Below are 25,147 nucleotides of genomic sequence, written 5' to 3'. Positions count from 1 at the left end.
AAAATCAGAATAAGCCATCATTTACAATTATTTAATTGGCAAACATAAAAAAGTGACAACCAAATGTTGACTGCCCATAACTTATGACCCAGAGATGTTCTCTTTGGAGTCTATGTAGCTTAAGGAACTTGCAGTTACACTAAGAGATACATACAAGAAGTTTATGTCATAGGACAACTTTTGGTCCTAGAAAAATACTAAAATAGCCCAAGCATCAATCAACAGCAAAATAGATAAATAAATTATGGTATATTCCACAAAGGAATACTACAGAGCAGTGGAAATGCTCTGTACACACAACGTAGGGGAATCCAGGATTAAAACGTTGGTTGGATGGATGAAACTAGTCACAAAAAAGTACAAAAAGTATGACTCCATCTACAGAATTTTTAATGCACAAATAAATGTACTGGTTAGGAGGATACTCATGTAGAAAAACTGTAATTAAAACCAAGGAAAAGATGAGCACAAAATTCAGAATAATTCCTTTTGGGATGAGTAAGAAAGGAAATCAGAAGGAGGACTTGGAGGCTTCACAAGTAAATGAGTTTCACTATCTGGGTAGTATATGAGTACTCACTATGTTATTCTTTATATCCCACACACATTTTATAATATATTTTTATTATTCAATGTTTAATAATTATTTCTGAAAAAAAATAAGCAGGTCACAAGATAGCAAACATGTACAGCACAAGATAGAGTGTACAGCATTCATATAAGATAAGGGTATATGGGTGTAAATGGTAATATGAGTTATATAAACAGGGTGAATCCATTATCAGTAGTCTAGGAAAAATACATAGGATGATATATATGATTGGAAGGTTAGAATCTTCTGTACTGTTATGTATAATTTTCATATGGCAGAAGAAAATCACAAACCTCCCATTTTAGAGGAAAAAAGAAGGTAGATCCATGTGGTGGGATTGAATTTGGATATATTTTACCTATGGTATTTTCCCCTGCATTTTCTTTTTGTCCCTTCCCCTTTCCTATCAGTTTAAAACCATTCATTGTCTCAGATGTTATTCCAAGAGAGAGGAAATATTCTTGACTCTGAGTTTCAAAACAGGCTTTAGGAGTCTCTAGTAGAAGAAAAGTTTTGAAAGCCAAGGCTATTGATTTGCCAGAACCAGATATGTTAGAACTCACTACAGCAAGTTGAGCTTAAAATTTATGCAATTAATAATAGATGATAACAATAGTCAATGAAGATTCTGACTATACTTAAAAGAACTCAAATTTCTCCTGTATCCCCCAAAGGGGTACGAAACAGGGCAGGAGGAGCCTTACATTTGGAACCAGGAAAACATAAAGTGATCTGCATGAGCATAGCTCATGGCCAAGGCCAACTCCAAATTATCAGCAGATGCAGCATAGCAGAGACAAATGATCAAATACACAGTAGATGAGTTACCTCTCAGTGGATGCCTGAGGATGCTCTATGACCATATGCCCTTTCCAGGACTGCCTAAACACAGCATAACACCAACTGAACCTGAAATGTTACACTGAGAAAACCTGAAAAGAGTGGGGGAGGGGTGAATTGACTGAAAAATCACTTCAAAAAGTTGCATCTATCTGTAAATGACTGTAGAGGTTTCAACATTAGTAACAGTAAGAACTTGGAATAGAAATAAAGTTAGTGATAAATAATGTTGCGTAGGACTTAGGAAATGTCAGAATCACTACATCTATGTTTTTGATCCCATTAAAAAAAATGTGTGCATTTATATAAAAACATGTTGAAAGGAACAGTGAATTTTTTATTTTTTTTGTTTCCATATATAGCCTAAAAATATTTCACAACAAGCATTGTTTCTTTTGAGAATAGAGAAAATTATAAAGCTAATTTCATTTTGAAAAATGAAAAAAAAATCTATGTAGCTTCAATTTATCACTCATCCCTCCCTCCCAACATTTTTTATTCAGAATCTGAATTAATAGTAGTGTAGCTATTTTTCACCTACATGGAGATGACATTGCTTAATGTAGGTAACACAATGAAAAACTATCAAAAAAATTAAATGGACAATTCAAACCACCTGTATGAATACCAGCCAGAGAAAAACATGATTAATTCTAGTGTAAATCTCTCCCATCAACAGTAATTTTAGAGCATGCATTTGGGGAAACAACCATTTTCATTTTAATATTAATTCAAATTCTTTTCCCAGAGAAATGTAAATGTTTCAGAAAAAATATGTTAGGTTTAAATTTCTAGAAAATCCCTTATTATAAGAAAACATAATTTTGGGGAATGAGTAAAGAAATTATTCCTTGATGTTTTAATAACTGATTCAATTTTGTTTAAATTGATTCCCAAAATAATCAATGGGAAATTGTTTATGGTTATAGGAGGAGACTTGATATCAATACCTAAGAGTTAAAATTGTTTCTTGCAAGTTCCCATTGCGGCTCAGCAGTAACAAGCCCAACTAATATCCATGAAGATACAGGTTCGATCCCTGGCCTTGCTCAGTGGGTTAAGGATCCAGTGTTGCCCTGAGCTGGTGTAGGTGGTATGTAGGTGACAGTCGCAGCTTGGATCCTGTGTTGCTGTGGCTGTGTCATAGGCTGGTAGCTTCAATTTGACCCCTAGCCAGGGAATTTTTATATGATGCACCTGCAGCCCTAAAAAGCAAAAATTAATTAATTAAATTGTTTCTTGAATTATATTTTCTGACTTTTTTCTTATGTTTTTATTCTTTTTAAACATTTTATTATGGAATGTTTCAAACACATATTAAAGTGAACAGAATGAAATTTTTTTCTTAAAAAGTCTCTGTAAGCCACCACTCAGCTTAAATAATTATCCATTCATGGTCAGTCTTATCTCATCTAAGCAAAATGGTAGGAGAAGACTTTTAGGATCACACACTTTGGAATAGTCACCAAGAAAAAGAAATTAAATAAGAATTTGAGGTTAATTTCAGAGAGGACATTTTAAAATATGATATCTTCCCAGAGAGTTCTCTATCCTTTTTACCGTTTATATCTTTCAGGAATTTGGAAGAATTGGTTACAGCTCCAGTAGGTGGACAGCTGCCTAAAGGATCTAGAATCATAGTCATTTCTCTCCAACTAACAGTCTGCATCTCATATTTTGAGAGAAGCTGTCTGGAAATTAAACTCATCTGGTTTTAATTTTAAAATTTTGTGAGATTCTGAATGGAGGTTTTGGCCTCTTCCATCCACGTTCAAATCTAAGATAGCACTTAGAAGACATGAGTAGTTAGCAAAGAAACTTAATGAAATGCCTCTCAGATTATTTGTGTGAATTTGGACAAGCCAGTTAACTACTCCAGACTTTAGTTTTCTCATCTGTAAATTACGTGAATTAGACTAAACAACCTCAATATCCTTTCACCTAAAACTTGATGACTCAATGAGTTCAAAGGCAGATATTACAAGCTCTAATGAGGTGATATTTTGAGCTTTGCCAAACTGCAGGGTTTTTCTAAGTAGTTCCCCTATTACAGCAGAATGCAACAGCTTTGCTTGATACCACCAACAGGTGTGTAATTAAGCCTGATCTTTCTCCAGCATAGTTCATTTTCCACTGATGGGTCTACAATTAAAACAACTCCCTCCCCAGAGAAGTATACATCACTGTTATACTTTTCATCTTTAATTACACTGGTTGAAGATGAATAAATGCGCCTGAGATCCCAACTGGGAGGGAGCTGATTCATTAGGTGGTTGTAATATGCCATCCAGTCAGCATTTCAGGTTACTGTTTCTGCACAAGGAAGATGGCCTTCGACAAATCTGCTCAAATACACCAATGATTAAGTCCACTTGTAACTGTCTAATTTTTCACCAGAAATTGACAAATACTAAAGATCTAGACCTTTCAAAGGAAAGCATCAAAGCCAAACTTAAGTTTCAGTGTTTTTTAGTAGAAAAGCCAAAATAGCCTGTTCATATTACATAGAAGAAGGTTCCAAATTTTCATATTACTACCCCCCTTTCTCATTCACTCTCTCAACTCTTCCTTTTTTTCTCATAACACTAATACAATCTGACGTCATCTATTCACTTATTCGTTTACTTGTTTACTGTCTAACTCACTTCACTGGAGTTTCACTTCTGTTTATAGGGAAGAGGGGCATCGGTTTCGTTTAAAATTATGTGACCACTTGGAGCACAGTACCTGACCCTTGACACCCGTTTAATATTTGTTGACTGAACACATAAATATTGGTTCAGAATATTTAAATACTCCGATGGTGGAGGTTTGGGATTTGAGGTAACCGATGTTGTCAAATTTGGCATTTCTCTGGCATTATATTTCTCTTGAATACATGGTAGGTTTTCGGTTTTTTGATTCCCAGTCAATTTGTTGACTTTCAACTCCATTCAACTCCATGGATTTGGTTAGGTCATTGCTTTCAAATCTAGAACCCAACCTGGGAATTTTGTCTTTCAGCAATTGTCTAGGTGCTCAGCCCATCCTCTCTGGGCTCAATCTAATGACATCCATTTTGGCTTCTGCCTAGGAGCAATTTGTCAACAGGGCACTAATAGCCCTGTGCCTAGAATGCCTCTTAGCTATTAAGGGGGAAACTGGTCCCTTTTATAAGGCAAGAAGGCATAGCAGCAGTTAGTTGCCTGAAGATTCTATGCAAATCAGACTTCACCTAGGTCTCTGTCTTCCTTCCTACTATATCCCACCTTCCTGCCTAAACACACCATCCTGACATTGTGTGAATATCTTTAATTTGAGGAGTCAGGATTAGGATTTTCCAAAACTATGGAAACAAATTCTTAAACAGTCTTGGATTCTGGGCTGTGAGAAAAAAAAAAAAAAGCCTCTCTTAGCAAGACATAGTTTTTTCCCTCTCTGTCTTTAGACAGGACAGCTTCTATCTAAGCTTGTTTTTTTGTTTTGTTTTGTTTTGGTAGGACATTACTGGGGCTTCAAACTATAGTCCAGAAGATCCTGTATCCTGCCCCTTTGCTACCAAGCCCCTTAATTAGTGGGCCAGTCTCAGTAAGCACACAGCATGATCACCAGGATATTGGTGGTGACACTTTAATCATCTGCGTCATGATTGCATAACACACAGATTTTCATTTCCACTTCCTGGGATAGTACTCAAAAGAGTGACTTTTTACTAAAAGTGTTAAATACTACTTCATCCTGACTACTACATCATGATTCTTCTAAAGTCAACTGTTTATCAATAATAATTCTTCCACTTGAAACAGCTCTGTGATTGTCATACTGAACAGCATGTCAGCACCTATACCTGGGACAGCTCCCCCATTCCTGTCCTACTCTAGTAAATCTAATTCTCTCCTGGACTACCCTGCCCGAACATAGGTAACTGACCAGGACCCATCTCATTCCAGAGACACTGCGATCTCTAATGTTGCAAAGATCACCCTTCCTTCAAACCTAGGCTAACATCACACTGTCTTCTCCAGTCACTCTCAAAAAAGCATGGCCTGACCATATATCCTCAACCTAATCAATTCCTTCTCTTTTTATACTCTAAAAATACATATGGCCTATATAATTTATTTGGTAATTAACCATACACTGCCTTCTGAAATAGCCTTTATTTCTAAAAACTATTTCAGTTCATTTAACTTTTCACATCTTGACTCATCCATTTCAATAGGATGGAAACAAGTCATTAATAGAAGTTAAGAGCATGGTTTCTGGTGCCAGATAGTCATATTCAGTATAGACTCCTTTCCTAGCTGTGTGATTTCTGATTATAATTTTTCATATTTAAAATGGTTAAAATATGTCATAGGGTAAAGATTAAATAAACTATACATGTAAAGCCCTTAAGACATTACACTTGTATTTATTTTATAACTAGAAAGGGCCTTTCACTTTTAAAATGTTGTGGAAGGGTTTTTTTGTTTGTTTGTTTTTACCTCAGATAATTAATATCACATAGTTTCCGGTACATCCTTGAGGTCTCAATTCCAAGGGTAAAGGTGTGTAAGCTAATAGTCTGAAATGGAAACAAGCAGGAAAGTAGGATTAAGTGAATAAGCACAGAATCCCTAAGGAAGGCCTCATCGGGCCCTATATTTTGTGCAAAAATCTCTTTGTTCCACCTGTCACTGTCAGCTGGTCATGGAAAGTCTTAGAAAACCAAGTTTTGATCTAGGACAAAGGTAGGTCTTTCCAATCACAGAGCCATAGATTTCCAAATCTTGTCCGTGCTTGACTCATGCCTGGAAATGCAAGGATTACATTATACCATTTAGATTTTTAAATTGTCTCTGAGCTACCAAAAGCAATTCACACAGGGAAGTAGTAAAATATCAAAAGGTAAAGTAGCTTCACTTTTTTCATGCTCTTGAACTGTCCTTCATATTCATTTGTCTTGGGAAGACATAAGGCTAAATCAAAAGTGTATATGTACCATGTTTAGAGTCATTAACATTTCTAAGAATATTGCTAATGATTTTGGTTGCTTGTCACCAAGTTAACAGGTATGATTCAAATATTCCTTCCAATATGCAGATGGCCAGCAAACACATGAAAAAATGCTCAACATCACTGATTTTAAGAGAAATGCAAATCAAAACTACCATGAGATACCACCTCACACCAGTCAGAATGGCCATCATTAATAAGTCCACAAATAACAAGTGCTGGAGGGGCTGTGGAGAAAAGGGAACCCTCCTGAACTGTTGGTGGGAAGGTAAGCTGGTACAGCCACTATGGAGAACAGTTTGGAGATACCTTAGAAATCTATACATAGAACTGCCATATGACCCCGCAATCCCACTCTTGGGCATATATCCAGACAAAACTCTACTTAAAAGAGACACGTGCACCCACATGTTCATTGCAGCACTATTCACAATAGCCAGGACATGGAAACAACCCAAATGTCCATCAACAGATGATTGGATTCGGAAGATGTAGTATATATACACAATGGAATACTACTCAGCCATAAAAAAGAATGACATAATGCCATTTGCAGCAACATGGATGGAACTAGAGAATCTCATCCTGAGTGAAATGAGCCAGAAAGACAAAGACAAATACCATATGATATCACTTATAACTGGAATCTAATATCCAGCACAAATGAACATCTCCACAGAAAAGAAAATCATGGACTTGGAGAAGAGACTTGTGGCTTCCCAATGGGAGAGAGAGGGAGTGGGAAGGATTGGGAGCTTGGGCTTATCAGACACAACTTAGAATAGATTTACAAGGAGATCCTGCTGAGTAGCATTGAAAACTATGTCTAAATACTCATGTTGCAACAGAACAAAGGGTGGGGAAAAAATGTATACATGTAAGGATAACTTGATCCTCTTGCTGTACAGTGGGAAAAAATAATAATAATAATAATTCAGCCTTAAAAAAAAGCAAATATTCCTTCCACCCCCTCTGTATTTCCAATAGTCAGGATTTGCTCAAAGGTAATCTAAGGAAGAGAGCAGAATGCATTTTCATTTGGTTTTGAGTATGATGGATGTTAATGATTGCAAGACCCTTCAACCTTTGTAGTATGATACAGGATTTCTCAGTTAGTGTGCCCATGAAACTCATCCAATTGTTTCCCTTTTTTCTTTCTTGGCATGTCTTGCAAGAGCAGTGTTCTCTAGGACACCGCTCTGGAAAGTGCAAAGTCAAAAACTCTTCCCAGGACAAATTTATACCTCCAAAACTTACATTGGAAATACCAGCTAACTTGATATAGAAAGACCTCAGACAATTTGATTTCAAGCCCTTACTCTCTAAGTTTTCAAGGAAGAAATGTATTGATTTGAATAATTTTTTAATTGGATTGAGAGTTTTGTTCATTTTTCAGGCAGTAAATGTCTTGTCTATATGACTGTCAAGCAAATATTTTGTGGCTTTATACCATTCTATGAGGACCAGGGATTTTCAAAAACTTTTCACCCCCAAACAAAGGAGAAATATGAATGGCTCAAATCATTATTAGAGTGTTATTACCAAAGGGTAGAGGAATCCCACCACTGGGATGTGGGTAAACATATCAAAATACCTACAGACAACCTACAGAGTGGGAGAAAATATTTGCAAAAGACATGATTGACAAGACATTAATTTCCAAAATACAAAAACAGCTCATACAACTCAACAACAAAAAAAAACAAACAACCCAATCAAAAAGGGGGGCAGGGGCAGAAGACCTAAATAGACATTTCTCCAAAGAAGACAAAGAGATGGCTAACATGAAAAAAAAATGCTCAACATCACTAATTATTAGAGAAATACAAATCAAAACTACAATGAAGTATCACCTCACTCTGGTCAGAAAGGGCATCATCAAAAAGTCTGCAGATAGTAAATGCTAGAGAAAGTATAGAGAAAAAGGAACACTCCTGCACTGTTGGTGGCAATGTAAACTGGTACAGCCACTGTGGAGAACAGTATAGAAGTTCCTTAAAAAACTAAAAGTAGAGTTACCATATGATCCTTCAATCCCATCCTGGGCATTATCCAGAGAAAACTCTAATTTGAAAAGATACATGCATCCCAGAGTTAATTACCACATTATTTACAATAGCAAAGACATGGAAGCAATCTAAATGTCCATTGACAGATGAATGAATAAAGAAAATGTGTGGGGTATGTGGGGTGTGTGTGTGTTACATATAAAAGTGCATCACTATGCTATACCCCTGAAACTGGCATGACACTGTAAATTAACTATACTTCAATTTAAAAAAGAATACCTGAAGTGGGGAATATATTCGAAAAAATTCAAATGGCCCCTATAAGTCCCCAATTGTCACATAGCAATGGGCAGGGATGGTCCTTCCATTCCAGTTAATAACCCCTGATGGCTGCTGATTCCTTTTCCCTTCTCAAGTCAATGACTACTGGATAATTTTAGCTCTAACAGAATTTGTATACACAAGTAGAAAGCTGAGAAATATGAAGTAGAAATATGAGAAATATGTATTTTTCCTGGTAGTAAACAAATTCATTTTCAAGTAAATAGATAACAGCCAACATATAGTTGGTTTTTTTAATTATTATTATTATAAAGTTGAGACCTAATTAAAATTTGTGGTGATTGGAATTCCAAAATACTGGAAAAGATAAAATACATTGTGAGATAGCAATAGAGATAACCACTCACCTTTTCATACAAGATGAGAAACAATTTATTCAAGGGAATAAAAATGGATACTGATTTTGTTCATTTTTATCACCAGTGTAATATACATTGTAGAGGGAAGTCATTTTTTTAATAAGTGGACTAATAAACTTTTCATAGTTATTTATCAGGCTATTATAATGTAATCCTTGCTATGAATTTCAAATCCCATAAACTTCATTTCTTAATTTCAGAAGGTCAACAGCATAAGGGAGCTGCTACTAAGTCCCCAGAGTTGAGGACTTTTTCTTTACCTCATTGCAAAGTACAAATTACTAGTAAACAGAAAAGAAAGTCTCAGTTGAGTACTCTTTTTACATTAATTTCTCTGACTATGTACTAGCTTCAATAATCTGAATAGGACTTCTCTAATTGCTACATTTTTCCTAGAAATTTACATCAGAAACAAGTCCCCAGGTAATATTTAGGAAAATAAATGAGAGTGTCCGGATGAGGCACTATTTAGAGCTTTCCATGGTTCCCTCAATCAAAATGTAATTAATAAGGAACTCTATGTCTGATAAAATATATGTGATCTATCCTAGTGAATAAACATGGTGAGGGCAGGGGTTTCTCACAGATAAGGTGGTTTGTACAATAATAATATTCACTGCAGGTAGGAACAAAATAGCTTACATTTATTAAATTTCTACTGTCTGACATGTTTCACACTATACTTTGTTCATTAATTCAAACTGCAGAACCGCATGCAAAGTAATTATTAGTTTCCATTTTTATTAATATCATTTTAATTCAAAAAGTGTGCTAATTAGCCCTTGTTCACATAGCTGGTAAGTGCCAGAGCCAGTTTTGAACCCACCACTTCATGGACATTATTTGTGAACTGATTCCATTTACAGGTTGTTTTTTTTGTTTTGTTTTGTTTTGTTTTGTTTTGTTTTCAAAAACTAAGTGTTCATTGATTTAAGTAGAAGCTTCTGCCTTGATAATAAATCTAATAAATTTTAATTGCTATGTGGTTTTTTGTTTTGTTTTTGCTCTCCCACCCCTCAAGTTTTTGCTTTCATGAGATTTCTACTTTGTAGTAAGAAGCAAGAGCCAGGAAGTATTTCTTTGTGGTTACACTTCTGATAAGAGTACAAATCTTAATTAAAGAAACCTAATAATTTTATTCAAGAGTAACTGTGGATCACAAAAAAAACTATTAATTTACTATGTTTCAACCTCAGAGATGTTGGTTGGCTCTGAGTTTTTAACAATATTCACACATCTGCTTTGATTTGGAATGATTACCAAGTGATATTTTTACTTGTTAAATTATAGCAAAGACTATTGCTAATAAGAAAGTAACTTTTATCATCCGTATATCAAATAGATGAATAAAAATCCATCTAGGATATGATTAAGTAGTAATTATTTACAGGCAGTATTTTTCTGTTAGTGGAGGACAGTAATAACAAGGAAGGTATAAAATAGGAAATTTCAGTTCGAATGATGTTCACATTCATAGTATGAGACACTAAAGCCACTTAAGTCTCTTTTCAATCTAACCTGAATGTCATACATGCCATATAGCTGTCTTCTAAAAAGAAACTACCGAACTCATTAGAATTTATTTTCTTTTGCACAGCAAAGGAAACCATAAAAAAAAAGACCACCTACAGAAAGGGAGAAAATAATTTCAAACAATGCAAGTGACATGGGCTTAATCTCTAAAACATACAAACAACTTAATACAACTCCCAACAGGAAAAAAAGCAACAACCCAACTGAAAAGTGGGCAAAAGACCTGAATAGACATTTCTCCAAAGATATACAGATGGCCAACAGGCACATGAAAAAATGCTCAACATCACTGATTATTAGAGAAATGCAAATCCTAACTACTATGAGGTACCACCTCACATCTGTCAGAATGGCCATCATTAACAAGTTCACAAATAACAAATGCTAGAGAGGATGTGGAGAAAAGGGTACCCTCCTACACTGTTGGTAGGAATATAAATTGGTACAACCACTATGGAAAAGAGTATGGAGTTACCACAGAAAACTAAACATAGAACTACCATATGACACAGAAGTCCCACTCTTGGGCATATATCTGGACAAAACTTTCATTGAAAAAGACACATTCATTCATATGTTCACTGCAGCACTGTTCACAATAGCCAAGACATGGAAACAACCTAAATGTCCATTGACAGATGAATGGATTAAGAAGATATGGTATATATACACAATGGAAGGCTACCCGGCCTTAAAAAAAAGAACAAAATAATGCCATTTGCAGCAGCATGGATCAGACTAGAGACACTCATACTAAGTGAAGTAAGTCAGAAAGAGAAAGACAAATACCATACGATATCGCATATCTGGAATCTAATACATAGCACAAATGAAACTTTCCACAGAAAAGAAACTCATGGACTTGGAGAACAGACTTGTGGTTGCCAAGGGGAAGGGGGAGGGAAGGGAGTGGGATAGACTGAGAGTTTGGCTTTGATAGACACAAAATATTGCAATTGATATGTAATGAGAGGATAAGTAATGAGAGTGAATAAGTAATGTGATCCTGCTGTGTAGAACAGGGAACTATATCTAGTCACTTGTGATGGAACATGATGGAGGATAATGTGAGAAAAAGAATGTGTGTGTGTGTGTGTGTGTGTATGGCTGGATCACTTTGCAGTACAGTAGAAACTGACAGAACACTGTAAATCAACTATAATGGAAAACATTTTTTAAAATGTTTAAGTTTATTGAAAAATGCAATACAAGAAGAAGCAAGCAAGATCAAACACATACCTAAACACTACCACCACTTCTCTTACTACAAAAGGCCAAAACAGCAGATCTAATCATTGCCTATTTAATCTAAGGATTTTTCCAATTTGATTCTGCTGCCATAGTTCCTAGAAAAAATAAAAATCTTAAAAAAATTGTTTCTTATTTTACCTAGCATTGAAATTTGATACAGCCTTAAAAATAATCATATAGGACTTACCAACTAGATGCTTTTTACTGTATCACTTTCCTATAAAGAGATGCAAATATTGACATAAAATAAATTTAAAAGAAGTTGTCAGACCAGGTTTAATCTATGTGTTATAAGTACCCACATCAGGAAAAACATGCAATAGAAATGGTAGTGATACCTAATAGTAATTGTCCATTTAGTGTATGTCTCCTAGTCCTGTATAAATAATTCCACAGGTAAGTACTATTATCATACATATTTTACAGATGAGGAAAAGTGAGGCTTTGAGATATTAGCTTGTCCACGGTCGCATTGCGAGTTAACTGACAGAACCAGGATTTGAACTAAATTTGTTTGATTCTAACCCTTATACTGTATAAACTTCCAAGCAATAGAGGCTTCTTTTCTGCCCTAAGATCACATATTTACATACATAGCCCTGCACACACACACCCCCAAAAGCCTTAAGTTCATTTACCAAGGCAAAACTTGTAAACAAAGACATAAACTTGGTTCAACTTAAAGCACTTGATCTCTAATAAATGGTTAATAGAGTACCTACAGCCCACCCAGACCATATGCTAGGTGCATGAAGTGACACAATTGCAAAGAACATGAGCTCCAGGCCTTAGAATCTGATCACAATGTATGTCATCGTCACTACTGGAACTATAAGGAAGCAGAATCTCTGTTCCTGAATCTCTCCATTCCTCTCTTCTGGGCATCCTGCACCAGCCTACCTGCCTTGAAAATATTCTTCATGACTACTACATTTAACACTTCCATCCTCTCTTTTTTTATTTTCATATTGTTTGGGACTATTTCTGTGTTTCATTCCTTTCTCACTACTGCCACCATTTCTCTCTGTGGCTGTCAGCATCAAGAGTCACCACCTGAGATCACCAACAAGTCCCACAGATTCAGATTCACTGAGCCATACCCAACCTCAGCTTCTCTCTCCACTCTCTGCCTGGCCTCAGCCTCTCTCTTCAGGGAAAGCCTAGCCACCTATCTCTGACTCCCTGGCAATGCAAGCCAGAAATGCAGGGGATCTAACGCTCTCTTGGATAGACCTGAACCAGTGACAGCAGGAGACAGAGAGGCTTAGCAGATAAAGTCTACACCCTTAACACTATTCTGAGCTATACTGGTTCCAGAGACCAAGTACTGGTTCCAGAGACCCAGCAGTACCAAGCCGTGTGTCTCATGAAGCTCAGTAATGCACTATCTCCTTCCTTGTATCATTTCCCCATGTCCCCTCACTCTTGCTGCCTGGGTATTGCGCCTCCCTTCCCAGTGAAGCCTAAGCAGTTTCCTCTCAGATGCTCTGTTTTCTAGGAAACCTGGGCTAAGACAGTTACGCACTTCCCAGAAGTTCTGTGCAGTTAGCCATCCCTGGACCAGTATCTCTTCTCAAAAAGTATTTTCCCAGAACATGGGTGCATGTAAAACATAACTGTTTTTCAACATCTCTTTCTTCAGAGTCTCTGTGGGTACTCCCAATCCAATGATGAGTTTTGGAATGAAAATTTTATTCACAAATCGTTTAAGTCAAAATGCTTCTACTGGCATCACATTTAGATTCATTCCTGTGTATAAGCATTTATTGCGTCAGACTCTTTAAAATTTTAAATATCCTTAAGGAGGTAAAGCATTACATTATTCAACATAGTTTGGGAGTTCCCGTTGTGGCTCAGTGGCTAACAAATCCAACTAGGAACGATGAGGTTGCAGATTCGATCCCTGGCCTTGCTCAGTGGGTTAAGGATCCAGCATTGCCATGAGCTGTAGTGTAGGTTGCAGATGCGGCTTGGATCCTGAGTTGTCGTGGCTTTGGCATAGGCTAGCAGGTACAGCTCTGATTGGACCCCTAGCCTAGGAACCTCCACATTCCACGGGTGCAGCCCTAGAAAAGGCAAACAAAAAACAAAAAACATACTTTGTATGAATTAAATTATCTAATTGATTGATTTGGCTTGATCTAATCATTACAATGCACCCAGCAAAAACCAATGCAAAGATATAAATATGCCTGGATAAAGTTCTATATCCTACATAAGGATTTGAAAAGCTGTGGCATCGGGAAACAGGAAAGAGATGCAAAAAGACGAGATGGATGAATAAAGCATTAAAACATGCTTCAAATTTTACCTAGGTTAAGATCTTCATTTATAAGACAATAAGTTTCATTTCTTCAATCTAAACAATTAGTTTATTTCAGAGGTTTCTGTAAGCTATTTTAAAAAAAAGTTCATTACAAATAGAGATTTGAGTTCCCATTGTGGCGAAGTGTAAACAAATCCAACTACTACCCATGAGGATGCGGGTTTGATCCCTGGCCCTAGAACCAGAGATTTATAAAAGTGAATTCCTTTGCTGTGTCCCCTTTGCCATTTGGAATACTTCATTGGCCAAGACCTTCTGGGTCTCAATCAGCCGAAATGCAGGGCAGAACAGAGGACTAGAGAGTTTCTCTGAGCAGAAAGAAGGAGAACCTTCCCAAGGAGACACTGGTGCTGTGAATAGTCATTAAATACTTATATTGTGGTGCACTCTATAAATCACTATGTGACTAGAACCAAATTTCAAGTCCCATAAATAATAGCAGGGGCCCTGGTAGAAATCTGAGAACATGTACATTGTGATTCACTTGGCAGGACTCACAAAGCACCCGTGTGAGCATAAAATTTTAAAAAGATAAATCAAAAATTGCATCCAATTTGAGATTTCATAGCCACTCACTGTAAGCAGTTAGTTAATCTTCACTGATTTATAACTCCCAGATTATTCCCGAACTAGTTGTGGTGTCAGGTATACAACAAAGAGAAAGCCTTGGCTTTAGCAATCAATTTTTAAAACTATATATTACTTCTCAAAACAGAATTCTGATCTCTTTTGGGTGTCACTTTTTCACTTCTTCATTCACCTCATTTTAGGCAGTCTGTCTGCTACTGTACTTAGTCTACTCATTTTTCTTGGAAAAAAGAAGGCTACTTTACCTCTCGGTCATGGAGTGGCTTTCAGGTGATACAATACTTACAGCGACTCAAAATTTCTTCATGACCGTTTCGTGGAAACTGGCCTTCATTAAGTTTAAGGTGTACTTATACACATAATCTGGTTGGATGCTTTCGACTAACGTGGCAGCTCATGCTCCCTTCTGCCTTCTGGAACTCCCAGAAAGAATTTTGCTGAGTGTCTTGATTGGATACAGAAGAGTAGTTTCATTGAGCAGATGTAGAAAGCTGTTTTGGACATAATCATAATATTTTATGTTTGATTTCCTTCTAACATTCCAAAATACTTTCATATCTATCTTCTCATTTAGTGTCTAGTTTGATGTGGGAAAATGAAGGGAGGCCAGAGGAAAAAGAATAAAAGAAGAGAAACTTACAGGACCCAGGATGGGTTCACTTTACTAGAATATATGGGGGGAGGAGTATTTAGAGACCACAAGGGAGCATAATTAGAGCTGTCATGCTGGAAACTCACTAGAATATGGGAACTACTTTAATTTGTTGATGGAGGACAGTGAGGAACTACTTAACTATATTGGAAAGTGTAATCATTCTTGTTTGATATGGTATGTTTCAACTGAGAAGCTCAAAGGTTTTGTTCTATGGTACACAGACTAGTACAGGTATTTAGAGCATGGTCTCTGATCCCAAACAAATCAGGGATTGAATTCTAATTCTGTCACTTACAAGCTGTTTGACCTCAGACTTTTAGATTCAGTTTTTTCATCTGTGAAACACCAGTTTTCTCGTCTCATACTGTACGCCATGAGGTTACTGTGAGATTACATACATGTAAAGTGCTCAGGACAGTGTTTGGTGTATATTAAGTGCTCAATAAATGAAAGCAATTGTTACACAGTAAATACAAATGTGTTTGGCATCATTACTTTTTCCAAAGAGCCTTGGGAAATAATGATAAGAAGGCAGGCTGTAACCAAACAAGAAACTCATCATGGTCAATAAAGATGTTCACTTTATTGAGTTTTATCAATTCTCTCTACCTCTTGGGCAACTCTTCTTCCTCTTTTTGGAAATGAAAATAAAAAGTAATAAAGTAGTTAAATTAACCAGATGGGTATAATATGTCTATTTATGACCAACTCTGGAAGCATGAATATACTAACTCTACCACTAACTCGACTACTGAAAAGCAAAAAGCAATGGCCTATGGACATAGTTGACTCTTCTCATATCAAAAGTTGGGGTTAAATCTAGAAAGGATCCTTTAAGTATAGATTAAGGACTTCATCATAATAGGAACTATCTACTCCTTCCCCACTCTACTTCATCTCCTCCAAAATATACTTACCCTTTTTATTTGAGGAGATGATGCCTGATTAGCAGTAGCGTTTGCTAAGAACTGTTCCCTCATGTGCTTGAACAACTTGCAGAGGAGCCTTCAATCGCAGCAGCAGCTACAAGGCTCTATAGACTCTTAGTCTATCACTTAGTAATTCCTTTTAGCAGATACGATGGAGTGCTGTGGAAACCCTTCATGGATTTGAACTATACATATTAATCATGGTCAATCTTACAAAATGTTGAGCTCTTCTTCCTCTAAAAAGATTGCTACTTGGGGTCTGAGTGCACAGAAAACAATGCTATTTTTGGGCTTCCTAGCCTAGGGCTCATCCACAGAATTCAAAGACTCTTTTTCTCCTTAAACAACTTAGTACAAACATAAACGTGGCCCTGCATTTATCTCATTAAAAGAATCAAGTCTCCAAAGAAACTTTATGTGTTTCCTCATCCTACAAAGACAGGCATGGTGCCTCTGTCTGGTTTATAATTAACATTGCTCAAGGACGAAATTGGTCTTTTATTTCCAGATAAAGAAAGCTTATAAAGTAGTATGTAAAGCAAGATCAGGCTCAACGCATACATTCCTCTCTCTCTGAAATTGAATGCAATCAGATGAAGTGAAGGCCAGATGTAGGGTTAGGATTATATTTTCAGTTACTAATTTTAAGTGAGGAGGTAGGAGTTAAAGCAAGCTCAGAACCAACATGTTTAATGGCTTCTAAAACAAAAGCTTCCTTATAAATTAACATTTGTAGTCTTAGGAGCCACTACATCAGAGCTAGACTATAATTTAGCCTATAATACTATACTTTTTTAAAACTTCCTATTTATTCGTGTATTTCCCAGTGGTCATTTAAAATGTTAATTCTCTTCAGAACCAAAGTAGTATGCCCAGGAAAATTGCTATTAACTTCATTTCTGGGTTAAATGGAACGGAAACAAAGAAATTGATGTGACTTAAAAATGCCAGTGTTAGAGGCCAAATTGAGGATCCATATGCCTTAAAGAAAATTCCATCTAAAAACAGATGGGACCACCCTGGAGAAGGGCCTTTGCTGCCTGCATCATCTACAGGCCTTGTCAACAAAGCCCCCCTCCCTGAGAGGGATCCTAACCATACAAATACCCCCCTCAACCTCTTTCTATTTTGCAAGCAGTTTTCTCTCAGAAAATGCAGTCATCAGGTCTCTTTGCAGTCTTCTGGAAGCTGCATTTCCATACGCCTTCCCCTAACCCTCTCCTCACCTGTCTCTTCCCCCTACCCCCACCACTTACTGGCTTACTCGCGCCATCAAGGGGCTCTCAAACTTGTCCATATCCATGTCCCTGTGCCTCTCTGGCTGACTCTTCTGACCTTCCCTTTCCTGCCTGGATTCGATGAACACTCACAAGCACTCACTCACCTTGATCATCCCACTTAGCATCAGTTCTCGTCATGTCTCCATCCCTAATCTGCACTCACATCCCTGGCTCAGCACTGGGGTCTCACCTGTTCTGGCCCAGGTGTGACCCCTTCTTTGGTGTCAATTAGCACAGTGCTTCTCAAATTTGAATGTGCTTACAAATCTCCAGGACCATGTTGAAAGGCATAGTCTGACTCACTATATGTGAGATGGAGCCTGAGGCTCTGCATTTCTAACAAGCACCCCAGTGATGTTGATGCTGTTGGTCCAGGAACCACACTTTGAGTAGCAAGGATTTAGCATCCAAGGAGATGTCTGCATGTCGACCCAGCTGCCTCTAACTGTGTCCACTCCTTGAACCACATACCTCTGGATTTACAGGAATCCTTCCCCTTACAGAACAACTATAACATTGAGCCTTTACAGTTTTTGCTCCCAGAATTTTAGTTTTCAAAGAGAACACTCAAAATAGCTCACTGTACCCACAAGCACCCTTCAGTCCCTTAACTTACTCCAAGACTTGTGGAATCTGTCAGTGCTGTGGGGGAAAAAGAAAAGCTTTTGAAATGGAATTGAACATGGGGCACTGCCTAGCATATTAATGAGTCCAGTAAGTGCTTTTTTTCCTTTCTTTTGTTATTGGCTGAATTTTTTGAGAGGTTAAAACAGAGTAGAAATGAAGTTAAATTTCCAGGCGCTCTTGCCTCATCATCGGCTTCTTATAAGCACCTTCAAATGCTGACTGCCCCTGAGACTCAGTTTCTCCATATGTAAAAGAGAATTTCTACTCAACTCTGTTGGAGTAGGATTTACAGTCTCAAACGAAACCTGCTATGGAAAGATGCTATAAAAAATGTAAAGTGTTCTTTTGATTACAGATCACATCTGTACCAAGACCAGAAACATTTTTTTCCTCAAAAGAAGAAGGACTTAGTGTTCTCCATTCTCCACATTTTTTTCCCTCTAATGAGGTATAGAACTATGCAGACCATAGTGACTACGGCTTAAAGTGGAGGTTCAGTTACTATGTAATCTCATAAATCTCTCTTAGCCCTAAGTAACAGCTAACCTCTACTTCCTCTGATATTTTATTTACCCTGTAAATCAGCTCTATTCTTTCACTTCACATAAAGGAAGTTGGGAACCCCAACTCTCACAGGAATGCAGAGGCAGACAAGAGCTTTGTGTGTACCCCTGATCCCAGAACCCCCCTGCAGGCGATCCACCTGCCAGATGCAGGGCGTGGAGCACCATCAATCACTAAGTATGGTTATGCCAGCAGAGTCCTGGGAGGTGAGGGAAAGACTGGACTAAAAACAGCAGAGCTGCCTGAACTACAGCACAGCCAGACCCAACAGAGAATGGAATCACAAAAGTGAAAACATTAGCAACAAAACAATTGATTGGCATCAAAGTGTGTGTCTTACTTTATCTAGCTTTGCTTCAGTGAACTTCAGTCACACTGGTGCACGTGTGGACACAACATGAGCAAAAACGTAGATCCCCTTTATTGCAGCTTTGCATCCTCACTGGAGATTTGTCCCAGCTAGGGTGAGGTACTGTGGCTTCTCCCTTCTAGGGAACAAGATGCACTGTGGCCAAGTTCCATACAGCTGGTGAGGAGATTTAATGCCCCTCCGTTTGTCTTCCTCCCCCCCAACCATGCTCAAAGCAAAAGGTATGAAAAGATATGACATAAGTAAAATTCTAAGAGAAAGAGTTGAGTTAACCTCTTTGTTAAGAACACACAGACAGCTTTGATTTCAATCTATTAATGGAAAGCAAAATTTCCCCTAATCAGGATGCCAGCCAGTTCAGGTAGCCTGGTGTGGGGGCGGGCCGTGCTCTAGGCTCCATGGTCTCTAGTTGTGACTCTGTAGGTGGAAGCACAGAGTCAAGCCTGAGTGTCACAAGCTCTCCACACACAACCCCGTGACCCGGAGGCTTTCCCTGGAGTGTGCAAAAGCATGGGCATCCACTCAGTTCGGGATGGGGGCAGGGAAGGGTGTGACTGCATATTCGTGGGCTGAGGTGTGAGGGTGCAGGACCAGGGAAACTGAGCTATGGCAGCCTGGGAGCGGAGGCAGGCTGGGCGGAGTGGTGGTATGGCAGGGAAGGTGACTCAAGGCCAGAGGCAGATAGGCCTATGGAAGGCAGGAGTCAGGGGAGCGTGGGGAATGGGCCAACCTGAACTAGCTGGCTGCACAGGACACAGCAAGGGTGCTGGCATCCCCCGAAGATGGGGACACACCGTGAGGGAGGGCCTAGCTGCTAGGCCCTATGGGGCCGGGGTCAAAAATAAAGGAAAAAGAAAATATAAATAAAAATTAAGAGTTCCCCCTAATCAGTTTAAAGGAATACCTTTGGGGCACCACTATAATGAAATCCCTTTAATTTCTCACAGGTCATTTAGTGTCCAATTTCACAGACTTCAAAGGAAGTTTAATCACACGATGAAGAGAAAGGCTTATAATAAAATTATTTGCATGACTCCTCCCTGTTGCAGCTATGGGGAGGTGAAGAGAAAATAAGAAAGCAGGAAAACAAATTAAAGGGGAAAGTCAACGTGACTGTGAAGACAAAGACAAGATAGAATAAGTCCCAATTTTTATGGGATCTTAAGTTCGGTTTTGAATTAGATCCAGGATGAACTTAGAAGTTAGTTAAGGAGCTCAGAATTAAATACCAACAGAAAAAGTAGATAAATGATCAATTTTCTTATATCTCTTTTTTAGATGCTGTAAGTTTTCACTATACTTTGCCTATAGCATTAATGTCTACTGGACATTCAATTTGTGCAGTATGGGTGTGTGCACACATACACGCATGCATGTGTGCCCATGATAGTTTCGGAGACATAAAACTTGGATTTTCCCTTGAGTTTGAATCATTGACTCATACTATTGCTACATGGACAATTTCCAAACTGAACATTTTCTAAAGACCAAAACAAAACTATAACTGCACTCTGCAAAAAACAAAGATCACTGTCAGCCTTGTTGTCTCCTGCAAAGATAAGAAAATTCCACTCTGCTTGTCCAGCCACACTGAATGTTGATGATTCACCAGCTCACAGAGAGCTGCCAACTTCGCCCTGCTTTTTGGTTCTATACTAAATAGTACACTTGAGCATACTGAATGTACTTTCAAATCTACTGGAATGTATCTTTTCAACTGCCCAGAAATTGAAGAAAACCCTTAGATTTGTACTATTGAACTGCGATTTGAACTATTGTGCCAGACTCTTCTTTTAAAGGTCGCAATTCAATGTTCATCTTATAATCCCAACTTCCTCTGCATACAGGCTAGTTCAAAGAGGATTTTATGCTTTTTCCACTTTTCCCGTGTTTAAATCAAATGCCTCTCATGTGGTCTTTGCACAATTTTTAAGCTTTGAGAACATTTAACCCTGTTTCTTTATTGGAAGGAAATAAAAATGCTCATAAAAACACAGAGAATATCTCACGTCATACCAGTATTTACTCATACATGTATTCATTCATTCTAGACACTTTTGCTGGGTGTCACACTTGATACTGATGGGGAGACAAAAGTAGGTACAATATAGCTACATTAAATGTCACCACTGAAAGAAGCTGGGGAAAGAACACATGGGCCTCTGTACTATTTTTTGCAACCTCCTGTGAGTGTATAATTATTTCAAAATAAATAGTTTTTTAAAAATGGGGTGAGCAACTGTCCAGAATTCTACCTTAGCATTAAAATGCCTACATCTTCATAAACCCCTGAAATCTTAGCAAACCCCTCAGATAATGGTCACCCTATAAAATGAAGTAAGTATTGTCTCTGTCTTCAATTATCTCATATCTACTGAGAATGTAATAAACTAGTGGAAATGCTAATCGGGAAAAGTAGTGATGGCACATGTGTGACCACGCCTAAATCTTTCACCCATCGTAAATATTGCTAATATATCACAGACTTCTTCCTGAGTGCAAACACAGCCTCAGAATCCTTCTTAACACAATGCATTTCCAGGTAGCAACTATTAATTAACTCCAGTTATCAAGAGAATTTAAACCCATTTGCTATCCTTGCACTCTTGTATGATATCAAAGAACTTTTCAGGCATTTTACTTTCATAGACAAGCTTAAGAAGAAAGCTCTAATTTCCAGGCCATGCTCTACTCTTGACTGGTAAAATACCATCATCAACAGTTGCTATGCATAGTCTTGCATTTCTTCTTCAAGGTCCTCTCCATACTCTGCAGGGTATCCCAAAATTAGTTTACTCATTTATTATCTTAAAATCAACACTTTTGGAGATGCCCTTTAAACTCCAACATATTTCTATGAGATACATACATACAACAAATTTTTTTCAATTAAAGTGGCGCTAGAACTTCACAGCATATGGTTTATTTTAAAAATTACAAAATAAGCAACCCCCAAACCACACCATCTGTGTACTTTTAAGAAAAAAACTACATACACACTCATGCATTGTTTCTATGACTTATTCATCCTTCCAGCCATCTTTCAGATAAATGAACAGGCAAACAACATCTGCTGCAATCTTATCAAGTACGAGAATACTTGATAAAAGTGAAGGCTTTCATTATGATATATATATACAGTGTTCCAGACTAGATCTACCTCTGTAACATCTTTCAACATTTAATGCAAGAGAACATAAAAAGGTTTTAGAGTCATACTGGCTTTAGTTCATCTCCTGGCCCTGCTAGTGTGATATTATACTCCCTGAGCTCACTTTCTTCACCTCTGAAATCATTAGTGGAGTCCAGTCTCATTGGGTTACTTATTATTCAATGAGAAAATGTGCATAAAGTACAGTATATTAAAAAATAGCATTCATTTGTCTTGTTATATTATTATTACTGCAGTTAGATTTTTGTTGTTTTTTCAGTAAAAGCTGAAATCAAATTCTACTCACATTACTGGACCATCTAATTTGGGGGAGAATTTTAATTTCTTTTTATTTATTTATATTATAGTTTATTTAGTTATACAATATTTCTAGGACTAGTGCTAATATGCCAAACAAATATAAATCATTATGTTTTAATAAATATTTTTAAGTGTCTGCTCAACTTTCAGACTGTTTATTTACCACCAAAACACTGTTGAGAGGATGCATACTAGTTGCCATAACTGGACCAACTTGGAAATAAATTCAAATTTTAAATAAAACATAATAGATTTTCCTCTTCTAAACTATCAAAGTTGAAGCTATTCAGTATCTTCGCAGCACTTAGATGGGTGGGCTATAGCATTTACTTTCAATTTTTAAATCTTTTTTGAACTAGCAAGAATGAGATTTTTAAAGAAACGGACTAAATGATTGGAAATTTTCCCTCTTCATACCTTACACTTGTTCAGGATGCACAAGATTTTCCATAAATGCTGTTGCCAACTGGTTGAAAAGCAGATACCTCTGCATGAAAACCAATTAAACTCATATATATTTGGTAAATGATATAATTTCTAAGTTACTCAATTCATTAAGTCGCTAAACATTCAGTTGTGTGACAGAAGCGCATATTACAAATAATGTATTATTGGAACCTAGTTTCCTTTGATCTTATTGAGTATTTGAATTTCATGACTAATATACATATCTTTTTAAACTGAGTTTATATTCCCAATATGCTGTTTGGCCTAATTCAGAATCTTGAAATGTGAACTATAGAGAGGTTCTAAAAATAAAATCCAGTCACAAGCCTCTATTATTAATTTAGATATGATCTCGAGTAGCACGTACACAAAGGCTACAAGGGTATTGTACAAATGAATAGAAAAACTAAATCAATCTGATCATGTAGGCATTAAAGTTTCCTTCCGATTCACACTCTAGTTGAAAAGATCAAAGTGAAGCCTGGAATTATCATTGCATTGGTCTCAGTCACCCCAGTTTCACAGCGTTCAATCATTCTGTGTGTTCTATACTCAGTGCAGCTGTTGTTGTGGCTCTTGAGATGTTAGACTCACTAATAAGTTATTTTCCAGTCTTTGGCAAGAATGGGGCTATAAGAGAAATGGCTTGTCTTGATGTGTTCCAGCTGGAAGTAAATATGTTCTCCCATTGAAAAACAGGTCATTGCCTGGAGGTTTCCAAATTTTGCCTAACTGAGCACTGGATCAGGAGTTGCCAAGGAACCAATGGTTATATGTGATTAAAGAAATAGAGGGACAGACTGATCCAAGCCCCAGGAAGAGGTTAAGAACTCTTAATTTCAATCCCAGGTTTCCCTGCTAACACGTTTTACAACCTTGAAAATGCCACTTAGCCTTTGGCTGTGCTTCCATAGCTATAACCCTAATTATTTAATATTTATTGAATACTCATAAAGAACTGGTTCCTGAAGAGAACATAAAGCAAAAACAACTAGCTCTATTATGCCAGTGTTTATTTTAGAAGGACCCCATTAGCAGTATTTCACAGCCTACCACTTTGAAATTGCATTCTGTACTACACTAGAAAAAGATCATTCAATATTTAGAGAATATTCATTAGTAATTTTTCAACAGGATGAAAGAGAGTAGATGGAATTGCCTTAGATTTTTGACCCAGTGCAAAATTCCAAAAAGTCCTTGATTCAGAACAAAGAGAATGAAGGCCTTTGTTCTGTTAACTAGAGTCTACACTATGAAGACGGATAAGAGAAACAGCCTAAAAAATAGGAGCAGTTGAGAGGTTTTATTTCTTTGGCTTTGACTTACTTGGGATGTAATGTTCTTCTGGGTTTTTGTCAAAAACAAGTTGCTCTCCTTCTGCAGTGAGAATGCTCTCTTGTGTTAGAATGCACACCCCATTTTCCATGACCCATGTCACCAACACGCTTTGTCCTAATTTAGCTAACTATGTTTGCATAGATAGCACCAAGGTGCTAAGAACTATTTAGATCTGCCACTGTGAATAATCACTGACATTTGCAATATTCAACATGATAACATTAGTGTTGCAGCTTATCCATGGATGGGTATGACTGATTGGTTTTCTCTGCAGTGAGGAACTATTTTCAACAGAAAATTTTACAGACCAGGATCTTTAAAATAGTTAAGCTTGAGGGTTTTTTCCCCTCTCATTTGCTTGAAATCCTTATTTTGAAATGAGGTTCCACGATTATTTATTCTAACTTCAGAAACCATGGGAAAAGTTTCATTTGAAGAAGATGACAGTAGCTGAAAATCATTTAACCAGCTAGGAGAATCATCTTTACCTATTTTGGGATTCAATATGTAAGTACAATATACAAAAAGGTATTTTTTTCTCTCATTTCCTCTGCATGCTTCAAATTTTTATAAGAATGTGCTATGTGAAGAGGGATGTGAATAGGAGTTCCTTTGTGGCACAGTGGGTTAAGGATCCAGTGTTATTAC

At 37.3% G+C, this 25,147-nt stretch overlaps 1 long non-coding RNA gene across 2 annotated transcripts in view; it reads right to left on the bottom strand.

Moving 5' to 3' along the window:
• Positions 1-25,147, bottom strand: part of LOC146406110 (uncharacterized) — a 144,637-nt gene that overhangs the window by 18,027 nt on the left and 101,463 nt on the right. Inside the window, exon 4 of one of the 2 annotated variants that reach the window (XR_014805999.1) lies at positions 15,104-15,308. This is a non-coding gene — a long non-coding RNA (uncharacterized LOC146406110). Of the gene's footprint in view, positions 1-12,855; positions 15,309-25,147 lie in introns of those variants that run through there. The other variant, XR_014806000.1, reaches the window with a different exon arrangement.

This window comes from Sus scrofa, chromosome 1 (assembly GCF_054392235.1).
Source record: "Sus scrofa isolate SSC_HxYL_T2T_F1_AM1 chromosome 1, Sscrofa_HxYL_maternal_Yorkshire_Landrace_v2.0, whole genome shotgun sequence".
Classification (NCBI taxonomy): Eukaryota; Metazoa; Chordata; class Mammalia; order Artiodactyla; family Suidae; genus Sus; species Sus scrofa.
This window is presented reverse-complemented; position numbering and strand designations above follow the sequence as displayed.